The sequence below is a fragment of the Pseudorca crassidens genome, chromosome 10 (genome assembly GCF_039906515.1).
Source record: "Pseudorca crassidens isolate mPseCra1 chromosome 10, mPseCra1.hap1, whole genome shotgun sequence".
Lineage (NCBI taxonomy): Eukaryota > Metazoa > Chordata > Mammalia > Artiodactyla > Delphinidae > Pseudorca > Pseudorca crassidens.
This window is the reverse complement of record NC_090305.1, coordinates 65497785-65516043: the sequence shown is the minus strand read 5'-3', so window position 1 is coordinate 65516043 and position 18259 is coordinate 65497785. Positions and strand designations below refer to the sequence as shown.

Sequence of the window (18259 nt, the reverse complement as noted above, 5' to 3'; positions counted from 1 at the left end):
AAATTCAGTTCCTCAGTCACACTAGCCACTTTTGAAGTGTACAATAAGCCACTCTGAATCACCTCCTATAAGATATTTCCATTTTCCAAAGAACAGGGGATCCTAAGATCTCAGAGCTCGAAGAAGCTTTTGAAACATATCCTCCATCCCCACTCCTTTATTTGACAGTCCAAGCAACGATGGACCAACAAGAGTAAGCAGCCCAGCTAGGTCACACCAGAAGCAATTACTTCAGACCAGGATAGGCACTCATTTCTGCAAATGGATGACCAGTCACAGCTCAGCTGGCAGCTTCAATAGGAAGTTCTCTCAACCTAACTTACATGCCATGAATGGGAACAATGGCTTGAAACACAAGCTGTGGCATCAAGGGACAGACTCAGAAGGCTGGGCTCTCTACCCACTGCCAGGCAGGACACCTGCTTTGAAAACTCAGACTCCTACCCTTCTCTAATGCTGATTTTCAGCCACAAAGCCATAACCACAGCTTCTCCCAGAGCCATATTTCTGAAGCTTGCCTGTGGGTGAGGATGGCCTGAGAAGGCTCCAGTATTTCTAGAAAACAGCCCTTTACAGCTGGCCTTCTTACTTCCTATCAAGCTCCTGATCTGTCAACTGCCACAAGCTGAGTTTGTTTGTTTGTTTGTGTTTGTTTGTAATCATGCACAGAACCTGAGCTTCTGTTCACATACATCTTGGATAGTGATGGACACTCAGACACACTTACTGGCACTACCTTATCACCCGCCCATATCATGATGGGACATTTTCCACTAAAGAAACAGGTCTCATTTTCTTTTATAAATAACTTTTTCCCCTGATTATTGAAATAATGCATGTTCACTACAAATAGTCTTGATACACAGAGAAAAATATTCAGAAGAAAATAAAATACCCTTAATTCTACCATATAGCCATACATAACTGTTATTTGGTAAATTTATATCCAATTTTTAACAATTGGGATCATATTATTTCTGTGTGTTGTTTTTTTTTCATTGTGCACCTAGAGTTTTCTTCCATCTTTCTGTCTTGTTCAAAGACTCTCTGAGATGCAAATGAGTATCACCCATGGCCACCTCTGCCTCAGGTCCATAAGCACCTACAATTTAGTGTCCCGAACTGGGTTCACACTTGAATCCCAGTGCCCAGATCCGTTCTCTCCCTAGTCCCTCTTAGCAGGTGGCAGTAAGAGAACAGGCATGGCCCTCCCAGTGGCAGAAGCCACTTGCCTTACATCGTCCTTCCATTCTGCACATTATTATTTTTTAATTAGGTTTTAGTTCTGATGGAACAATTCCATCTCAAGAATGAAGACCATGCATCTAAAATCAGAGCTGCTCTAACTCCTTTGGCTAGTGAGTGGGAAATGCAATAAAGGCTCGCTCCTCAGGAGGCTGTGTGGTTTGGGGGAAAATGTCCTAACCCAAACCTGCCATTTACTGGCAGTGGGACCTGAGGCACATCACTTACCCTGAGTCCCAACTATCAACTGTGACTGAAAGCAGCCACCCAAATCGTTGAGAATTACACACTAAGATGTATGTGGTACACCCAGCACAGTCCAGGCACCCAGTAAATGGCAGGGCTGGCTGCAGTGGCAGCTGCTGTTGTCTGTTTGATCTTCAGCACCTCAGAACATCGCACATCACCGATTCCCTCGTCAGGACCTCAGCCCATGTCTCTTTAGCCACATTCATTATGGTGGTTCTGTGACAACAGACAGGGAGACCCCTCGACCTCACACACATCCTCATCCATGTACAATCCTAAGGGTGTGTTACTTATGATAAGAGCCTCTGTAGCAAGTTAGTGCCAGGTATTGGAAGTTCTTAACCAAACCGAACAGACCATGAGGCTCAAAGGGCCAGCCGTTTGGCCTTCTTTTCCATGAAAGGGGCGCATCAGTTCTGCTTTCGCGCATAATTAGTGGCTCAGATCAGGTGCTTCATTTGAAAGTAGCCCAGCTGTTCTTGCCATGGCTGACTGGAGCAGGGGTAGTCCATGAGCAGAAGCAGCCATCTGTGTGCTGGGTAGGAAGGGTCCTGCCCAGGAGATTTTGCTATATCAGGGGTGGTGGTAGGTCTGATCCACTTAGGTCTGCTTTCTGTACGGGATACAGACTTGGTGAACAACAGTGCTGTGGATCTCTCCAGTTTGCTGCTGCTCCAGTCTGGTTTGCAACATCCTCTGCCGTGCTTCCCAGTCCTGGAAATCTGGGAAGAGTGGAATGCCCTGGCCTGCCAGCCTAAGATAACATGACTCCCGGGGAATTTCCTCACAGTCCAGTGGTTAGGACTCCGCGCTCTCACTGCCAAGAGCCCGGATTCAATCCATGGTCAGGGAACTAAGATCCTGCAAGCCATGCGGCACAGCCAAAAAAAAAAAATGACATGACTCCCAAGCTATCACATTCAATCCCTGCATCCACGCTCCTGAGGTCAGTCGGAATAGGCTCCTCTTCTTTTTCCTTAATTGGATGTTTCTCAAATTACGAGCATAACACAAGCTTATTTTAACAAGTGAAATGACACAATACATGATATATAAAGGCAAAGCTGATCATCTCCCCCAGCCCCAACTCCTATTCTCAACTCCTTGATGTAACCAACAATATCAGCCTTTGTATCCTTCCACACCTTTCTCTTCACTCAAACAAAGATACACATACATATATATATATATATATATATATATATATATATATATATAGGAGCTGGATGGTTTGTTTTTATGGAAATAGAACCTGTCATACACTATTTTATGACCTTTTTTTCATTTAACGTATCATGGACATCTGTACAAAATATGTAAGTACGTGTGTGTGTGTATACATGTCTTTTAAAAAGATTCTACCATTCCCTAGGAATATCTAGTCTATGTAGTTTTAGGAAGTTGTCAAAACATAACCCAATCCAGTTGATCTTTCAGACCTGAGGTCTCTTTTCCTCTTGCTAAATGTGTCCTACCCAAAGTGTTTCATCTTTCCAAACAGCACCCTCCCCTTCTGGCAAAATGCTCCTCCTCCTACTTCATATGGTCCTGCTGCAGGCGGCGAATCACAAAACCCACCCCTCTGGCCACAGAGGGAGCACCTGGTGGAGATGTCTAAGAAAATACTGCTGGCATGTGGACAGATGCAGAAATGGGAAGCAGAGACTAGGGATACTGATGTGCTCCCAGGACGCGGGCCTAATTCCTAGTGGGCCCCATTCCTACAACATTTCCTTTGGTTCTGTGAGTTACACTAGGATTTGTAAAAACACACAAAACCTCCTTTTCTGCTTAAACTGGTCTGAGTTGGGTTTCAGTCCCTGGTAGCCAAGAATCCTGACTAAAACACTCAACCTTTAGAATACAGCTTTCTCTTGAGTACTGCTTAATCCATAGATGAAAAACATTTCCTGCACATATTTTTCTTTTTCTTTTTAATTTTCAACAGCTAAAAATAATAATAATCCCATGTTGGGGATTTGTGCTTGATTAGTAGAAAGTTCTGAAATACTTCCATGGATAACACTAGAGTACAGCTTCCAGCGATGCTTTAATTCTCCTAGGGCTACTTCGCTGGCAGAATAATGTAACTGTTGTATAACCATGTTCCACAAGAAAGGGGAAAACTTAATTACCACTTGGTTTCTTCATTGGAACTGCCAAAATGGCACCAGTTCAATGTTTCTGCCTATTAACATTGTTAGGTTACCATCCATGTTTTTAAATAAAGTCAATACAGAGACAGTCAAAAAATCAGTCTGGATTTATGTAATATACTTATTCACTTCTATTTTTGTTTTCAGATGAAATTAACATGAAAATATATTCTTAGTTCACATGTTACCCCAAGCTGTCTATGAAAATATAGTTAGGGAAGGAAGAGTCAAGAGGGTGGTGTGGGAAGACGCAGAGTTAGCGCCTCCCCATAACTAGGGCACCTGCCTGCTGCTGGTGGGGGACTCTGATGCCCAAGGAGACAGGAGGAACCCCAAAGTGAACCGGTAGGACGTAGCGGGGCTGAGGGCAGAGAAGAAGTGGAGGTCAGACAGGATTGACGCCCCTGAGGCTGGTGAGATCAGGAGAGGCAGGCAGGAGGGACTCTCTGGGAAGCGTGGGAGAGGAGCAGAGCGGGATCGCCTGGCCCACTTGGGCAGGGGAGCCTGCTGAGCTTCCAAGCCGGTACCTGCCCTCCAAACCCCCCTCCAGGCTGCGTCGGTCCTTGGGGGCATAGGACGGAGGCTAGGGAGATCAGTAGAGGCACGCAGGAGGGGCCCTCCCAGACCAGAGGAGAGGAGAAGAGGGCGTTTGCCCCACCCACTCAGTCCAGGAAGCCTGTTGGGCTCCCAGGTGAGGTCCCCTACCATCTGAGACCAGAGGTGGGGGGCACACCTGGGTCCCTTCTGTTCCTTGAGCCTAAGCTCCACCCCCCCACAGCCCCCAGGGCCTTTCCCAGCCCCACGGGTCCTGAGCATTGGCCCCACCCACTACCCAAACCTTGCCTTTGCTTAGGCCCTGCCCTCCACAGCAAAGGCCTTCCCCGTCCCCACTTTTTTTTTCTTTTCCCTCCTCCACTTTTTTTACTGTTGTGGTACTGATGTACCTTCAAGTTGTTGATGCATCTATAACTTTATTTTTATATTCTTCCTAACATATCTGTTAGTTTCCTAGGCTAATTTTATTTTTTACTTTGTTATTGTTCTTTTTCTTCATTTTATTTATTTGTTTTTGCCACCCCAGGCGGCTTGTGGGAACTTAGTTCACGAGCCTGGGGTCGGGTTGAAGATCCTGTGGTGGGAGGTCCGAGTCTGAACCACTGGACTAACAGAGAACCTCAGACACCACGGAATATTCATCCAAGTGAGGTCTCACGGAGTTCCTCATCTCAGCACCAAGACCCAGCTCTACCCAATAGCCTACAAACTCCAGGGCTGGAAGCCCAGGCCAAACAACCAGTAAGATAGGAACACAATCCCACTCATAAAAAAAAAAAAAAAAAAAAATTAGATGGCAAAAAAATATGTCACAGATGAAGGAGCAAGGTAAAAACCTACAAGACCAAATAAATGAAGAGGAAATAGGCAATCTACCTGAAAAAGAATTCAGAGTAATGATAGTAAAGATGATCCAGAATCTCGGAAATAGAATGGAGGCAAGGACTGAGAAAATACAAGAAATGTTTAACAAAGATCTAGAAGAACTAAGGAATAAACAAACAAAGATGAACAACACAATAACAGAAATGGAAAATACACTAGAAGGAATCAAAAACAGAATAACTGAAACAGAACAAATAAGTGAGCTGGAGAACAAAATGGTGAAAATAAGATCAGAATAAAGAAAAAAGAATGAAAAGAATTGAAGACAATCTCAGAGACCTCTGGGACAACACTAAAAACACCAACATTCGAATTATAGGGTTCCCAGAAGAAGAAGAGAAAAAGAAAGGGTCTGAGAAAATATTTGAAGAGATTATAGTTGAAAACTTCCCTAACATGGGAAAGGAAATAGTCACCCAAGTCCAGAAAGCAGAGAGTCCCATACAGGATAAACCCTAGGAAAAACACACCAAGACACATATTAATCAAACTAACAAAAATTAAATTCAAAGATAAAATATTAAAAGCAGCAAGGGAGGGCTTCCCTGGTGGCACAGTGGTTGGGAGTCCGCCTGCCAATGCAGGGGACACGGGTTCGTGCCCCGGTCCGGGAAGATCCCACAGGCCACGGAGCGGCTGGGCCCGTGAGCCATGGCTGCTGAGCCTGTGCGTCTGGAGCCTGTGCTTCGCAATGGGAGAGGCCACAACAGTGAGTAGGCCCGCGTACCGCCAAAAAAAAAAAAAAAAAAGCAGCAAGGGAAAAACAAAAAACAACATTACAAAGTAATCCCCATAAGGTTATCAGCTGATTTTCAGCGGAAGCTCTGCTGGCCATAAAGGAGTGGCAGGATATACTTAAAGTGATGAAAGAGAAAAACCTACAACCAAGATTACTCTACCCAGCAAGGCTCTCATTCAGATTCGATGGAGAAATAAAAAGCTTTTCAGACAAGCAAAAGCTAAGAGAATTCAGCACCACCAAACCAGCTCTACAACAAATGCTAAAGAAACTACTCTAAGCGGGAAACACAAGAGAAGAAAAAGACCTATAAAAACAAACCCAGAACAATTAAGAAAATGGTCATAGGGACATACACATCAATAATTACCTTAAACGTGAATGGATTAAATGCTCCAACCAAAAGACATAGACTGGCTGAATGGATACAAAAACAAGACCCGTATATATGCTGTCTACAAGAGACCCACTTCAGACCTAGGGACACATACAGACTGAAAGTGAGGGGATGGAAAAAGATATTCCATGCAAATGGAAATCAAAAGAAAGCTGAAGTAGCAATACTCATATCAGATAAAATAGGCTTTAAAATAAAGAATGTTACAAGAGACAAGGAAGGACACTACATAATGATCAAGGGATCAATCTAAGGAGAACATATAACAATTATAAATATATATGCACCCACATAAGGGTACCACAATACATAAGGCAACTGCTAACAGCTATAAAAGAGGAAATCGACAGTAACACAATAATAGTGGAGGACTTTAACACCTCACTTACACCAATGGACAGATCATCCAAACAGAAAATTAATAAGGAAACAGAAGCTTTAAATGACACAATAGACCAGATAGATTTAATTGATATTTATAGGACATTCCATCCAAAAACAGCAGTTTACACATTCTTCTCAAGTGCACATGGAACATTCTACAGGATAGATCACATCTTGGGTCACAAATCAAGCCTCAGTAAATTTTTAAGAAAATTGAAATCATATCAAGCATCTTTACTGACCACAAGGCTCTGAGATTAGAAATGAATTACAGGGAAAAAAAGGTAAAAAACACAAACACATGGAGGCTAAACAATACGTTACTAAATAACCAAGAGATCACTGAACAAATCAAAGAGGAAATCAAAAAATACCTAGAGACAAATGACAATGAAAACACGATGATCCAAAACCTGTGGGATGCAGCAAAAGCAGTTCTAAGAGGGAAGTTTATAGCTATACAAGCCTACCTCAAGAAACAAGAAGAATCTCAAATAAACAATCTAACCTTACACCTAAAGGAACTAGAGAAAGAAGAACAAACAAAACCCAAAGATAGCAGAAGGAAAGAAATCATAAAGATCAGAGCAGAAATAAATGAAAAAGAAACAAAGAACACAATAGCAAAGATCAATAAAACTAAAAGCTGGTTCTTTGAGAAGATAATCAAAATTGATAAACCATTAGCCAGACTCATCAAGAAAAAGAGGGAGAGGACTCAAATCAATAAAATTAGAAATGGAAAAGGAGACGTTACAACAGACACCACAGAAATATAAAGCATCCTAAGAGACTACTACAAGCAACTCTATGCCAATAAAATGGACAACCTGGAAGAAATGGACAAATTCTTAGAAAGGTATAACCTCCCAGGACTGAACCAGGAAGAAATAGAAAATATGAACAGACCAATCACAAGTAATGAAACTGAAACTGTGATTAACAGTCTTCTAGCAAACAAAAGTCCAGGACCAGATGGCTTCACAGGTGAATGCTATCAAACATTTAGAGAAGGACTAACAACCACCCTTCTCAAACTCTTCCAAAAAACTGCAGAGGAAGGAATACTCCCACATTCATTCTATGAGGCCACCATTACCCTGATACCAAAACCAGACAAAGATACTACAAAAAATGAAAATTACAGACCAATATCACTGATGAATATAGATGCAAAAATCCTCAACAAAATACTAGCAAACAGAATCCAACAACACATTATAAGGAGCATACACCATGATCAAGTGGGATTTATCCCAGGGATGCAAGGATTCTTCAATATACACAAATCAATCAATGTGATACACCATATTAAGAAATTGAAGAATAAAAACCATATGATCACCTCAATAGATGCAGAAAAAGCTTTTGACAAAATTCAACACCCATTTATGATAAAAACTCTCCAGAAAGTAGGCATGGAGGGAACCTACCTCAACATAATAAAGGCCATATACGACAAACCCACAGCACACATCATTCTCAATGGTGAAAAACGGAAAGCATTTCCTCTAAGATCAGGAACAAGACAAGGATATCCACTCTCACCACTGTTATTCAACATAGTTTTAGAAGTCCTAGCCACAGAAATCAGAGAAGAAAAAGAAATAAAAGGAATACAAATTGGAAAAGAAGTAAAACTGTCATTGTTTGCAGATGACATGGTACTATACATAAAGAATCCTAAAGATGCCACCAGAGAACTACTAGAGCTACTCAATAGCTCTGGTAAAGAGCTATTTGGTAAAGTTGCAGGATACAAAATTAATGCACAGAAATCTCTTGCATTCCTATACACTAATGATGAAAAATCTGAAAGAGAAATTAAGGAAACACTCCCATTTACCACTGCAACAAAAAGAACAAAATAACTAGGAATAAACCTACCTAGGGAGACAAAAGACCTGTATGCAGAAAACTATAAGACACTGATGAAAGAAATTAAAGATGATACCAACAAATGGAGAGATATACCATGTTCTTGGATTGGAAGAATCAACATTGTGAAAATGACTATACTACCCAAAGCAATCTACAGATTCAATCTATCAAATTACCAATGGCATTTTTTACAGAACTAGAACAAAATATCTTAAAATTTGTATGGAGACACAAAAGACCCTGAATGGCCAAAGCAGTCTTGAGGAAAAAAACAGAGCTGGAGGAATCAGACTCCCTGACTTCAGAATATACTACAAAGCTACAGTAATCAAGACAATATGGTACTGGCACAAAAACAGAAATGTTGATCAATGGAACAAGATAGAAAGCACAGAGATAAACCCACACACCTATGGTCAACTAATCTATGACATAGGAGGCAAGGATATACAATGGAGAAAAGACAGTCTCTTCAATAAGTGGTGCTGGGAAAACTGGACAGCTACATGTAAAAGAATGAAATTAGAACACTCCTGACCACCATGCACCAAAATAAACTCAAAATGGATTAGATACCTAAATGTAAGACCAGACACTGTAAAACTTTTAGAGGAAAACATAGGAAGAACACTCTTTGACATAAATCATAGCAAGATCTTTTCTGATCCACCTCCTAGAGTAGTGGAAATAAAAACAAAAATAAACAAATGTGACCTAATGAAACTTCAAAGCTTTTGCACAGCAAAGGAAACCATAAAGAAGACAAAAAGACAACCCTCAGAATGGGAGAAAATATTTGCAAACGAATCAACGGACAAACGATTAATCTCCAAAATTTACAAGCAGTTCATGCAGCTCAATGTTAAAAAAACAAACAACCGAATCCAAAAATGGGCAGAAGACCTAAATAGACATTTCTTCAAAGAAGACATACAGATGGCAGAGAAGCACATGAAAAGCTGCTCAACATCACTAATTATTAGAGAAATGCAAATCAAAACTACAGTGAGGTATCACCTGACACCAGTTAGAATGGGCATCATCAGAAAATCTACAAACAGCAAATGCTGGAGAGGGTGTGGAGGAAAGGGAACCCTCTTGCACTGTTGGTGGGAATGTAAATTGATACAGCCACTATGGAGAACAGTATGGAAGTTGTTTAAAAAAACTAAAAATTGAATTACCATATGATCCAGCAATCCCACTACTGGGCATATACCCAGAGAAAACCATAACTGAAAAAGACACATGCACCCCAATGTTCATTGCAGCACTATTTACAATAGCCAGGTCATGGAAGCAACCTAAACGCCCATCGACAGACTAATGGATAAAGAAGATGTGGTAAATATGTACAATGGAATGTTACTCAGCCATAAAAAGGAACGAAATTCGGTCCTTAGTAGAGACGTGGATGGATCTAGAGACTGTCATACAGAGTGAAGTAAGTCAGAAAGAGGAAAACAAATATCGTATATTAACACATATATGTGGAACCTAGAGAAATGGTACAGATGAACTGGTTTGCAGGGCAGAAATTGAGATACAGATGTAGAGAACAAACATATGGACACCATGGGGGGTAAGTGGCGGGGTGGTGGTGGTGCTGGTGTCATGAATTGAGCTGTTGGGATTGACATGTATACACTTATGTGTATAAAACTGATGACTAGGGCTTCCCTGGTGGCGCAGTGGTTGAGAGTCCGTCTGCCGATGCAGGGGACGCGGGTTCGTGCCCCGGTCCGGGAGGATCCCACATGCCGTGGAGCGGCTGGGCCCATGAGCCATGGCAGCTCGGCCTGTGCATCCGGAGCCTGTGCTCCGCAACGGGAGAGGCCACAACAGCGAGAGGCCCGCGTACCGCAAAAAAAAAAAAAAAAAAAAAAAAAAAAACAAAAAACACCTGATGTCTAATAAGAAAAAATAATGCAAACCATATATAGTTTTTATACAATTTAAATAAAAACTCTGATTTGTAAAGGAAGATTATACAGCTTTTGAGGACATGGGTTGGAATGCTTTTTAAATGTAATTAACCTAAAATAAGCCAGGCAGAGGAAGACTAATACTGCATAGAATCACTTATATGTGAAATCTTAAAAAAAAAAAAAAAAAGTCAAAGGCTAGAAACAGAGCAGAAAAGTGGTTGCCCGGTTCAGGGGTGGGGGAAATAAGGAGAGGTTGGTAATAGGGTACAAAGTTTCAGTTATAAGATGAATAAGGTCTGAGGATGTAATGAAAAACATGGCAACTGTAGTGATAACACTGTATTGTATAATTGAAATTTACTGAAAGAGTAGAACTTAAATGTTCCTTCCTCCCCCCCAAAAAGGATAAATACGTGATGTGATGGATGTGTTGATTAACGAGATGGGTGGAATCCTTTCACAATGTACACATACATCATATCACCAAGATGTACATTTTAAACGTCTTGTAATTTTATGTCAAATATACCTCAATAAAGCTGAAAAAAAAAAAATCTTCCAACAAACAAAAGTCCAGGGCCAGATGGCTTCTCAGGCAAATTCTATCAAACAGTTAGAGAAGAGCTAACACCAATCCTTCTCAAACTCTTCCAAAATATTGCAGAGGAAGAAACACTCCCAAATTCATTCTACAAAGCCACCATCAACCTTATACCAAAACCAGAAAAAGATATCACAAAAAAAGACAATTATAGACCAATACCACTGATGAACATAGATGCAAAAATCCTGAACAAAATACTAGCAAACAGAATCCAACACCACGTTAAAAGGATCATACACCATGATCAAGTGGGATTTATACCAGGGATGCAAGGATTCTTCAATATATGCAAATCAATCAGTGATACACCACATTAACAAATTAAGGAATAAGAATCATATGATCATCTCAATAGATACAGAAAAAGCTTTTGACAAAATTCAACACCCACTTATGATAAAAACTCTCCAGAAAATGAGCATAGAGGGAACCTACCTCAACATAATAAAGGCCATATATGACAAACCCACAGCAAGCATCATACTCAATGGTGAAAACTGAAAGCATTTCCACTAAGATGAGGAAAAAGACAAGGATGTCCACTCTCGCCACTCTTATTCAACATAGTTTTGGAAGTCCTAGCCACAGCAATCAGAGAATAAAAAGAAATAAAAGGAATACAAATTGGAAAAGAAGTAAAACTGTCACTGTTTGTTGATGACATGATACTATACATAGAAAATCCTAAAGATGTCACCAGAAAACTACTAGAACTAATCAGTGAATTTTGTAAGGTTGCAGGATACAAAATTAATGCACAGAAATCTCTGGCATTCCTATAAACCAACAACGAAAAATCAGAAAGAGAAATTAAGGAAACACTCCCATTTACCACTGCAACGAAAAGAATAAAATACCCAGGAATAAACCTGCCTAAGGAGACAAAAGACTTGTACTCAGAAAACTATAAAACACTGATGAAAGAAATCAAAGATGACATACAGCTGGAGAAATATACCATGTTCTTGGATTGGAAGAATCAATATTGTGAAAATGACTATACTACCCAGAGCAATCTACAGAGTGAATGCAATCCCTATCAAACTAGCAATGGCATTCATTTTTCACAGAATTAGAACAAGATATCTTACAATTCGTATGGAAACACAAAAGACCCTGAATAGCCAAAGCAATCTTCAGAACAGAAAACGGAGTTGGAGGAATCAGGCTCCCCAACTTCAAACTATACTACAGAGCTACAGTAATCAAGACAGTACGGAACTGGCACAAAAACAGAAATATAGATCAATGGTACAGGATAGAATGCCCAAAGATAAACCCACGCACATATGGGCATCTAATTTATGACAAAGGAGGCAAGAACATACAATGGAGAAAATACAGCCTCTTCAATAAGTAGTGCTGGGAAAACTGGACAGCTACATGTAAAAGAATGAAATTAGAACACTACCTAACACCATACACAAAAATAAACTCCAAATAGATTAAAGACTTAAATGTAAGGCCAGACACTATAAAACTCTTAGAGGAAAACAGAGGAAAAACACTTTTTGACATAAGCCACACCAAGATCTTCTTTGACCCACCCCCTAGAGTAATGGAAATAAAAACAAAAATAAACAAATCAGACTTAATTAAACTTAAAAGCTTTTGCACAGCAAAGGAAACCATAAACAAGACAAAAAGACAACCCTCAAAATGGGAGAAAATATTTGCAAATGAAACAACAGATAAAGGATTAATCTCCAAAATATACCAACAGATCATGGAGCTCAATATCAAAAAAAACAAACAATCCAGTTAAAAAATGGGCGGAAGACCTAAGTAGACATCACCAAGGAAGATAAACAGATGGCCAAGAGGCACATGAAAAGCTGCTCAATATCACTAATTATTAGAGAAATGCAAATCAAAACTACAATGAGGTATCACCTCACGGTGGTCAGAATGACCATTATCAAAAAAGTTAGAAACAATAAATGCTGAAAAAGGTGTGGTGAAAAGGGAACCCTCCTGCACTGTTGGTGAGAATGTAAATTGATATAACCACTATGGAAAACAGTATGAAGGTTCCTTAAAAAACTAAAAATAGCACTACCATATGACTCACAATCCCACTACTGGGCATATACCCTGAGAAAACCATAATTCAAAAAGAGAGATGTACCACAATGTTCACTGCAGCACTATTTACAATAGCCAGGACATGGAAGCAACCTAAATGTCCATCGACAGATGAATGGATAAAGAAGATGTGGCACATATATACAATGGCATATTACTCAGCCATAAAAAGAAATTAAATTGAATTATTTGTAGTGAGGTGGATGGACCTAGAGACTGTCATACAGAGTGAAATAAGTCAGAAAGAGAAAAACAAATACCATATGCTAACACATATATATGGAATCTTAAAAAAAAAATAGTACTGATGAACCTAGCTGCAGGGCAGGAATAAAGAAACAGACATAGAAAATGGACTTGAGGACATGGGGTGGGAGGGCAAAGCTGGGGCAAAGTGAGAGTAGCAGTGCCTGGACATATACACTACCGAATGTAAAACAGTTGGCTGGTGGGAAACAGCAGCGTAGCACAGGGAGACTGGCTCGGTGCTTTGCGATGACCTAGAGGGGTAGGATAGGGAGGATGGGAGGGAGGCTCAAGAGGGAGGGGATACAGGGACACGTGTATGCATATGGCTGAGTCCCTCTGTTGTGCAACAGAAACTAACACAGTATTGTGAAGCAATTATACTCCAATAAAGACCTATTAAGAAAAGAAAGTTAGAAAAATCTTAGAGCTTCTTAATATTTCACAGTCTTACCAAAAATTAACAAAAAACAAATGTCTGCCCTGGAATACAGACTGTGGGGAGTCAGGACAGTTCTTTCCATCATGGGCTGGACCACTGGATTCAATGTCCCTGTGAACCAAGTTTCTACGAAACAGGAAAGGGTCTAATCAATTCTACACCTTGGGTTTCCCAGACATCCAGTGACCAAAGGCAGAACTCACTCTTGTGCCATAAGATGACTCACTACTGTCCAGGAGGAACAAAATAAAGACCTATAACAAGATTACAAAATACCAAAGCCTGTCCCTTTCCCCTGGGCAGCAGATTCTAGTTGCTGGTCAAATTGTTATAGCCTATTTATTTAAAAGACACCGTGTCAGTGCTGTCTTTGCCCACCTCGTTCACCTCTTGGTCTCTTCTACATCAGGGGTCCCCAACCCCTGGGCCATGGACTGGTACAGGTCCATGGCCTGTTAGGAACCGGGCCGGACAACAGGAGGTGAGCAGCGGGCAGGCGGGCGAGCGAGCGAAGCTTCATCTGTATGTACAGCAGCTCCCTTCACTCGCATTACTGCCTGAGCTCTGCCTCTGTCAGATCAGTGGCAGCATTAGATTCTCATAGGAGTGCGAACCCTACTGTGAACTGTGCACGTGAGGGATCTAGGTTGCACTCTCCTTATGAGAATTTAATGCCTGATGATCTGAGGTGGAGATGAGGCAGTGATGCTAGCACTGGGGAGTGGGTGCAAATACAGATTATTAGCAGAGAGGTTTGACTGCACAGGGACCATAATAAATCAATTACTTGCAGACTCATATCAAAACCCTATCAGTGAGTGGCAAGTGAAAACAAGCTCAGGGCTCCCACTGATTCTGCATTATGGTGAGTTGTATAATTATTTCATTATATATTACAATGTAATAATAATTGAAATAAAGTGCACAATAAAGTAATGTGCTTGAATCATCCCGAAACTATCCCCCCCAACCCGTGGTCCGTGGAGAAACTGTCTTCCACAAAACCGGTCCCTGGTGCCAAAAAGGTTGGGGACCGCTGCTCTACATCATCCAGATCAAATACCCCCATTCTGCATATATAATGCCCACTTTCTTGTCTGTGATTTCTCTATGGGCAAGAGTATCAAAAACATTCACTGGAGGAACTCTAAACTCTCCTTTTGGCTTCTAAAATTTCTATTCTTTTCTATCACCATAACTTGGTTTAATCCTTCCATAGTTCCACAAGTAACTAAACCTACAGTTCACATATGCCAACTAGACAATTTATCCTAAAAACAACAACAACAACAACAACCCGCCCACCAACATCTGGATTTATATTTTAGGGCCACCTGAGCCCTCCCAATCCCCTAGGTGTTAACCTCTTCTTGGATGAGTGCTTTCAGCAGAAAGGGAATCAAGAAGTCCTGGCAGCTATAACTTGGAAATCATAAAATAAACTTCCAGGGTGTAAAAAACCATCATTTCCAGCTGTTCTTCTAACAAATGCTCTAAGTATTTTAAATTGAGTGAGAAGCCAAGAGGACAGGGAAACAACCCAGAAATTAGGACGAGTGGGACACTGCCCCCACTTCTAGACTGAAGGAACAAAGGGAGGAAGCAGGGATAACTGAACCCAAAGGCTGAGATCAGTTGCAGAAGCTGAAAGAGGCAGGTCTGGCCAAATGGAACTGGAATAATGAAGGAGATACTAACCAGGTCAGAGAGAGAGAGAAATTCCTTGGCTTCTTCCTTCCTCCTCCCCTACAATCTTGCCAGAATTCTTCCTGTCCAAAACCAGCCAGAGGCCAGCTGACACCAGAGCTTGGGAAATGTGGCCTGCAGAGTTCTGCCCTTCCACCATACAAAGCAAAGCAGGAGATCCATCTGACAGCAAACTAGTCAAAGACCAGCACAGGAACACTACAGGACTGCAAAATTTACCATGACTCGAGATATCAAAGGGGAGTGAGGGCCAGCTACTGATGAGGGGCAAACACAGGGATCAGAGCCCTGTCAAGTTAGACAGAGCTGGCCAGGAAGCGAGACCTAGAAGCTCAAGCTAAAACAGCCTCCGGTCACATGACCATGGCTTACCCAACAGGACCTCTTGCCTCCATTTGGGCAGAGCTATGGGCATCTCAGGGATGGCAGGCAGGATGGATGGCAAGCAGACTAGAAGGGATACAGGAGAACACAGTTACAGGTGACAATGTACAGATGAGGCTCTGGAGGGGTATACCCTGGAAAATGATAGGGATCACTGTCTAGAAGGGCCTGGGGGGAGTGGGTAGTCAAAGGGGACTGTAGCCTTATCTATGTTGTATCTCTCCTTTTTAAAGGGGAGAATATGGAATTTTATGTACAATTTAAAAATACTTTTTTTAAGAAGGAAGAAACAAACAGGCAAAAGTACAGTTCTTCCTCCAGCACGGGAAGGAAGATGAAGGAGAGTTAAGAAGACTTTGGAGGTTAAGAAGGGAAGGAAGCTGGGGCAGCTGATTGTCTGCCCTCCCAATGAGAGAGAAGTACCAATTCCCCAGGAATGTCCAGCTTTCTCTCCCTTTCATCATAAAACAAAACTTTATATTTGAAACCAATTCAGCTTCTAATTAAGAGCAACCATGGTTACTGCTTCTGAAAAAATTGCTATTTTCAGAGAGTGCCGTGGTTTCTGTGGAGTAGATTCAACACTTTATTTCCAAGAAATGAGAAACACAACATTTAATTTTGTTTAGCAAGTTTAATAACTCACTATTATTACAGGTTGGGGATCAAAATGAAGCGAATACTTCAGGGTAAAGAATCTAAATGACAGTAACTAGACCCAAAACAGAAGACCTCTGGGAATGTGAGGCAGATAAATCAGGCAGTTTCCAATCAAAATACTGGACTAGCAACTCAATGTCCCTTTCAAATTACATCTGAGAGGATAAGCCCTGGAAATCTACTCTCTACTTTCAGATGCTCCAGAGATTAGAAAATCTGAAAACTAAATGGCATGCGATGCATTCTCTGGGCACTTCATAAACATTTGTTGACTGACTGGCCAACTGAAAGCTGATGAAACGTATATTATGGTTCACTTGCTAAGAACTCCCCTCACTTCCTGATATTTGTGGGTAATTGCATTATGATCATGCAGCTGCCAGACACATAGCCTCAATTTCCTTCCTCCTCCACAGGAGATAGCAAAAAGGCCCAAGCGGAAAACACTACTTGGGCAGTGCCCTGCGGTGTTTTGCCTGAGACAAATTATTCAAGGTCCAACTCTGTGAGGGGGACTTGGCAGCTTGATGCTTTAATTGCCCCGCTTCTGGCCCAGAAGGTGCTGAGGAGACCAGCTGAGGTGGGAGGTGGGTAATTTTATTTTCTAACCATCTGTGCACACAACATATGAAAACACAACAAAATCACCATATGGTGCTAAACTTTAAATATGTCATCAGACATTGTATGAGTTTAAGAAGAAACCGAATGGCACTGTGGTCTTTTCTGACTCCTGAAAGAGAATGATTTATCTCTGGCTTCAAGTGGTCCCCGCTTAAACATCCAAACCTCAGAACTACCGTATTACTGCTATTATTAATTGGGTTACACTGGAAAATTGCATTATGGTTTTTAGAGTTTTCTCATTGATCATTGCACATGAACCCTGCAACAAATCTGTGAGGTAGGAGGCAGGTGGGAGGCCAGTGACACTGACTAAAGTCACAGATTCCTGATCAACTCATCACCCCCAAACCACCTCCCTCTCCACTTGCCAAGTCCACATGTAATTTACTTGTATGCCCAAGGCCTGGCCAACTTTGTGACTTTAGGTTTCCCCAAGAGAACTGTGATGATCATGGCCTCAGGCACATCTCCATTGACTACAACAAGAACGTGGGGGACCCCAATGATCTGCTTACACTCTTGTCTCATTTCTCTCCTTTGCACAACTTATTTGCTGCTATAGGAGGAAACCAAAGTAAAAGCAACCTTGAACTTTCCAAATCATCATTCTTGTCCATTCTCAAACCCAAATTACAATCTGTGGTCTGGCGGGCTCACAAAATACAAGGACAAACCACAGACTGGGAGAAGACATTTGCACTGTATTTAACTAACAAAGAATCAATAATCCAGACCATATAAAGAACTATATGAGGGACTTCCCTGGTGGCGCAGTGGTTAAGAATCCACCTGCCAATGCAGGGGACACGGGATCAATCCCTGGTCCGGGAAGATCCCACACGCCGCAGAGCAACTAAGCCCACGAGCCACAACTACTGAAGCCCACGTGCCCTAGAGCCTGCACACCCTACAGCCCGTGCGCCACAACTACTGAGCCCATGTGCCACAACTACTGAAGCCCACGTGCTGCAACCACTGAAGCCTGTGAGCCTAGAGCCCGAGCTCTGCAGCAAGAGAAGCCACAACAATGAGAAGCCCGCACACAGCAATGAAGAGTAGCCCCTGCTCACCTCAACTAGAGAAAG

At 41.5% G+C, this 18259-nt stretch overlaps 1 protein-coding gene across 13 annotated transcripts in view; it reads right to left on the bottom strand.

The window, feature by feature from the left end:
- LARS2 (leucyl-tRNA synthetase 2, mitochondrial) overlaps positions 1–18259 on the bottom strand; it is a 282370-nt gene that overhangs the window by 140675 nt on the left and 123436 nt on the right. The gene's annotated exons all lie outside the window — the stretch shown is intronic.